Source organism: Akebia trifoliata, chromosome 11, assembly GCF_017979445.1.
Source record: "Akebia trifoliata isolate Shusen 1 chromosome 11, ASM1797944v1, whole genome shotgun sequence".
In the NCBI taxonomy this organism is placed as follows: domain Eukaryota; kingdom Viridiplantae; phylum Streptophyta; class Magnoliopsida; order Ranunculales; family Lardizabalaceae; genus Akebia; species Akebia trifoliata.
Window position 1 is genome coordinate 41,273,148 of NC_141385.1, and position 6,267 is coordinate 41,279,414.

The window sequence follows — 6,267 nt, forward strand, 5'->3', positions numbered from 1 at the left end:
TGAGGAAAAAGATCAATGGTTCCGTGTCCATGCCACATTAGCCAAGTACATGACGTAATGAAGACTTTCTACTTAGAAATCATTATTCAAAAAGAGTCATGATAATCTGACTTAGCCACATGACATACTCAATCGAAATCCTAACGTGACAAGTTCGGGAATCGTAGATCTTCTCTCCTCGGGATACAAAACCGTACCTTTTCATGAGGAACCATAATTCTATATCCCGAGGTGAGTAGATCTACGGTTCCTGAACTTGTCACGTCAAAGGTGACATTCAATTAATTCATATTAAAAGGTGGAATGTGACACATGTATGAAAGGGGTCACGAGCTGTTGTATTATTGGTGTTTGACTAAAATGATCTTGATTATATTAAATTTAAATATAAAAGTGAAGACATTTAAGGGATCCAAAATTTGGTGTAAACCACTTCTACCCAGCCTCCTGCCTCCTCTCATTATAATAGTAATTTGAAGGAGGCATACACAAACACACATGTATTAAAAGGGTTTATTTATAATTTACAATATTGATTAAATGATTTTTAAAGGTAACACAACTATAAAAAAAAAATGGGATATTTTGCATTTTTGAAAACTAAGCAACCTGATAATTCCGTAGGAGTTGTAATTTTCTTAGTTTTGTTTTAATTAAAATAACCCTGACTATATTAGATTTAAGGGTTTTGTTATCATGTACCCTAAGGAAAACGTTTAGGTACATTAAATACACCTTAAAACTCTTCCTTAATGATAAATGAACCCCATCCACCTAAAGAGTGGGAGCCCTTAAATACACCTTAAAGCTCTCCAGTAATGATAAATCCCCCATCCACCTAAAGAGTGTGAGCCCATCTGGTGGTTGCATCATCTGAGCCGCATATTGATATTTCTATTGATACTCTCGAGGATAGAATCTTATTAAGTGCGATATGGTTATAAGTCTTACTTCTATAGTTGGCCATTTATGATACGGTTATAGGTTTTCTAGGAATTAGTAATTTGTAAGTATCCTTAGAAATACTTTATCTATTTTAGCCATAAATTTGATGTTGAATGTCAAGCGTGGTGTTTTAAGCCTTGATGAATAATACTAAAAGTAGTTCTACTTTGAGAAAGAATTAAGGGGGGCAAAATATAGTAGAAAGGATAATTTTTTTATTCAAACTTGTGATTTCAATCATCCCAACTTCATATACAAAGACATTTAATTCCATACGGAGCCAAAGATTTGGATCTTGGTTTCAATTAAATGAGTATCTATTGTCTTCCCAATTTTTATTCCCCTCATTAAAAGTAGTTCGGATTCAATCTCATACCCGTTTTTCAAGAACACCCCTTTCCTCTTTTGTCTCTTTTCTAATAATATCTTGTAACTTTATTAGCTTTCCCCTTCTCCCCCTTTTCTATAAATATCCCAAGCTTTATTTTTCCTCTTTTACCTATTGACCACAAAGAGAATGTTTCTATCGTAGGCACGGGAAACCTCTAAAATAAATATGGGAAAAGGTTGCATGAATCGAAGGACAATATAAAGGCTGGAACAAGCTTTGCATTTGAACTACCACTACAAGAAATTCGTTCTGTAACAACGAATTACAACGACGGCTTCATTTAAACCGTCGTTATATCTATCTGTAGCGACCCAAAATTGATACCGTCGCTGTAGTGTGCTAACAAAATCGTAAATTTTTCTTTTTCTCCCTTCTTGCATTTCTTAGGTTCCTCCAGTGATGAGGAAGAAGAACTCAGTCTCCATTTGCTTCCATCGTTGGCAACAGATTCTCTCTCTCTCTCTCTCAAACAAACATACCTCCCAAGTCTCGCTGAGTTTTTCTGAAAAAAACCTCTTTGCAACATTTCTGTAAAAACCTAATTCTTATTCTGCACTCTGCAGTGGACAAAAAATCCAATTTTCTCCCAATTCAGATTGGTATCTTCCTCTATGGAACTCAAAACCAGATGAATTGGATTAAAATCCCTTAATTTTTGTGCCAAATCAATCGTTTTGCCTTATTTCTCATTCAACTCGATCTCTAAGGTTTATATCAAATGTGCGCCTCACACGATTTATCTTCTCTATTCAACTCGATCTCTCTCATCGACTCTCTCAGACTCTATTGGATTTCACCTATTTAGGGTTTAGTCACCTATCTAGGGTTTTGATCTCTCAATCAAATTTCAACTCTCCAGGATATGGATGTTCGCATTGAGAAAGCGAGGTGTTTGTTTTGTTGTTGAATCTCAATTGTTAATCTTAAAAATCAAATCCAATTGAGGTTTAATTGGTCAATATTGTTTGAATGTAGGAGGGTTTTGAGGTGTCAGAGGGATCTTTGAAGGCTGTTCCTCCTCCCAATTCTTCCAAGAGAAGCCGAGCTGCAGAATTCCACAATTTATCCGAAAAGGTGAAAATTTCTGTTCTTAATTATCTCTGTTTCTCAGGATTTTTATTTGAAGTAGTTTAATTATTGATATTTATAAATGTTGGACAGAGGAGGAGGAGTCGAATTAATGAGAAAATGAGAGCCTTACAGAATCTAATTCCAAATTCCAACAAGGTTTTAATTTTTTTTATTTTATATTAATTTTCTTAATTTTGGAATCCAGTTCGGTTTGAGCTCAAGTAGTTGACCGAACAATTTGATGTTCTGTTTATGATGGACGGATAAGGCGTCGATGCTTGATGAAGCCATCGAATATCTCAAACAGCTTCAACTTCAAGTTCAAGTGAGTAGTTTCCACTTCTCATTGGTAGTAAATCTCAATCCTTTTGGTATTTCTTTGACTATTCCTTTCTTGGTAATTTTGATGTTGTAGAGATTATGATGATGATTAAGTTTTTAGTTTAAAATTCCAATTAACTTGGTTTCTTTTTTTCCTTTTCAAATTCCAACTTTTCTGATGAGGGATTTTAAAGCTTTAGTAAGTTTGGATCGACAAATGCATTGTCCGAATAAACTGATCAAGCAATTAGTTCAATTTTCCATTACAACAAGTTCAGGATCTTGGAGTCAAAAGTTCTGATTCCAAAGGGTCAGTAATTTTATTTCTACTTGAAAAACAAGGAGAAGTCAATTCTCTTATTAGTAAAGTTGGAATGATTAACTGAATGAAAAATACATCTAAGCATCTCCTCAGTTTTGGCCTTTTTTTTTCCCTCAAATAGAATTGTTTATATCTTATTTTTCATTGGAGTAAGAATCATGTCCTTGGTGCTAATTCTCTACTGAAATTCTAAGGAACAATAACTCTGTCCTGGTTTCAAGAATCCTTTGCTCTGTAGCAAAAACTGAAATTTTAAATCTTTCTTTATGCATTTTTACATTTCTATCCCAAATTTTCTTTAGGGACTTTGGCCACCTCTAAAGAGCTTGTTACATAAACCAATAAACAAACATACACACTTTTGACACCAATTCATTTACTATTTGTTGGCACTCTGTTATTTCTCCAAATAAATATTGCTTTCCGCAACTTTTCTTATGAGGAGCAATAACTTTTCTAGAAATATCCTTCGAGTATTAATTGGTGATTTTTGTAAAGGACCTGTAAGCCTTCAAGAAGATGGAGTCGGAGCTAATGGGCTACTTATTATGTGTTCCTTTCAAGAGCCAGGTTGATGGTGGAATGACAATATCTTCTGATTGCCAGAAGTAAAGGAATTCGGATTCATGGTAGTTGTCCCGATCCTTGGTATTATTTTCTAGTTCTTTCATTTTTTTTAAATTGCTAGATAAATTCCAATCTTTTTTGTTGAGTTCTAGGAGGGGCATTGGATTGTATGCTTGTTGATGTAATAAGTTTATGTGCCAACTAGTTCTCTCGATAAGGTGTAGAATATGGTGATCAAACTATTTTGAAGCATTTCTAGAATACATACTTTTATATGATAATTATAACAGCACCAATGAGGAATGCTTTGGTACAAGTTGAAGGCTCAATAAAGGTTTGTGGTAGTTTGAAAAGTGATGTGAATAGTAAGGAATGATCTGAAGACACATGCCTTGAATAAGAAATAGCTCTAGATAGAGTTGAAAGGCGAAATATTTGGGTCATGTGCTACGAAGACTGATTCAGCCCCAATTAGATGGAATGTACACATGGAAGGCTTTAACAGAGCGAGAGGAATACCAGAAAGAACGTGGATTGAGTTATTGGATACCATAGCCATTAGATTTTAGGTTATCGGATTATTTTGATGCACAATTTGGCATGCCTATGTGGTCTAGGCTCCATGTTTGGTGGTGTGTGAAGTGGGGAATCTTTTATGGAGTCCTTGACACCATGTCATTGATGGTGCTTCTCACATCCATCTCTCTTGTGCTAGTAAAAGAGGACATCTCCATTTGTAATTCATTTGCTTTGATGCACTTAATTTGGTTCCATCACCTTTTTTAATGGGTAAACGAGAGCACAAGTCCAATTTATTACTTCATGTTTTTGTGGCCTTATGGGCTAGTATATTTCCCTCTTTCTTTCATTGTTTATAGTTTTGCTTTTGTTGTTATGAGTTCTGTGGACACGGGATTTCAAATATTCTTCAAACATCCCTCCAGTTTGGGGTGTTTTGGAGTCGCCACCATTCAAATGCGGAATTGGGTGTGATTGGTCACCCGAATTTGTATTTTTGGAAGAACATGTCGTTTTGACACTTTTTGATGACTCTCGTATGGATAGAGCACGTTTGGTCCAACCTCGATTCAAGGTAAGGGGGTCCATTTATGGAGTAGGGAAGGTGTTAGGCACCCTACTCCATCCACGTAACGTGGTAACCTCGGATTCGGTATTTTAAAATAAAAATAAAATAAAATTGAAGAAAAATCGATATGTGCCCTCAAGTGTGAGGGGCTTCGATGTTGGTTCAAATCATTGAGGGCACCTTATGAAGAAAGGGCCCTTGGTGATTTAAACCATAGTGGTGTGTGCAAATGTGTATGAAAGGGGTGAGTAGAAGAGGGAAGTTGGGGGGGTGTCCTTTTGTCAAACCCACCTTGACCTTCCTTGACTTCCTTTGACTTTCCTTGATATTCTTCTTTTGAGTGGACTTGGACTTGCTTCCTTGATTTGCTTGAGAGAAGGTTGAGATTTGAGAGTGGTGTTGAGAGTAGAGTAGAGTAGAGAATTGTAATCTTTTTTTTGTAGGATTATTTTTTAAATTTTCATTAGGTGTGGTGAGGGGAGAATGGAGGGGGTTTTATAGAGGTTGGAGAGGTATTTTGAGGGTATAATGGGGTGAATGAAGAGAATAATGGATAATGGCATGGGTTTGAGAGGAGAGGGGTATGAAATTCAAGATGGAAATAAGGGTATTTTTGTAATGATGGAAATGGGTTGTGTTTTAACCCAAATGGTTTGGATCTTACCCAAATCCATTTGGGTAGAGTGTTTGGTGGGGTGAGATGAGTGATGGTTGATTGGAGGAGTGGTGGTGTAAGGGAGTTGTTTGGAGAAGGAGTGTTGAGATGGTTGAAGAAGTATAGTGTTTGATTTGGAGAGATGAGTGGTGATTGGTTTGATTTTGAGAGGATTGAAGGGATGATGACATGTGGCAAATGGAGGGATGGAGAGATTAGTTGATTGGTGATGGTGGTTAGATGATTAGAGAGAAGAGTATGGGAGGTATGGTTGAGGTCTGGGTTGAGGTGATTTTATGGGAGTGTTTTAAGGGAAAGTGATGGATAGGTATGGGTTGTGATGTGGGTGGTTAAAGAATGAGGGATAGGTTAGAGTGTATAGGGTATGGGTTGAGTTGTGGGTTGTTGATGATGAGAGGATGGGGAATAGGTTAGGTTAGGGTAGGGTTATGGGTTGAGTTATGGGTTGTTGATGATGAGAGGATGGGGAATAGGTTAGGTTAGGGTAGGATTATGGGTTGAGTTGATTTTTGGAGGGAAGTGATGGAGTTGGTTAATGATGATGAGAGGATGGGTAATAGGTTAGGTTAGGGTAGGATTATGGGTTGAGTTGATTTTTGGAGGGAAGTGATGGAGTTGGTTGATTAGATGAGGGAGGGGGAAGGGTGTGTGTGATACATGTGTCATTTTTTGTATTGAGTTGGTGATTTGTTTGATGTGATGATGATGGTTTGGATTGGGTTTGGATAGTGAGTTGGGCTTTGGTTGGGTTGGGTTTAGGAAAGTAGTTTGGATTTTATGTGATGGTCTTGGGTTTAGATTGAATTGGGTTTATGATGGATTAGGTTTTAGATTGAATTGGGTTTATGTTGGATTGGGTTTAGGAGAATAGTTTGGGTTTATGTGAT

The 6,267-nt window shown here is 36.7% G+C and overlaps 1 long non-coding RNA gene across 1 annotated transcript; it reads left to right on the forward strand.

Moving 5' to 3' along the window:
• The first annotated feature begins 1,563 nt into the window (after positions 1-1,563).
• Positions 1,564-4,469, forward strand: LOC147391715 (uncharacterized). Its single transcript, XR_015182506.1, has 5 exons — positions 1,564-2,224; positions 2,312-2,410; positions 2,498-2,563; positions 2,676-2,732; positions 3,549-4,469. It is a non-coding gene; the product is annotated as an uncharacterized LOC147391715 (long non-coding RNA).
• The last annotated feature ends 1,798 nt before the right edge of the window (positions 4,470-6,267 follow it).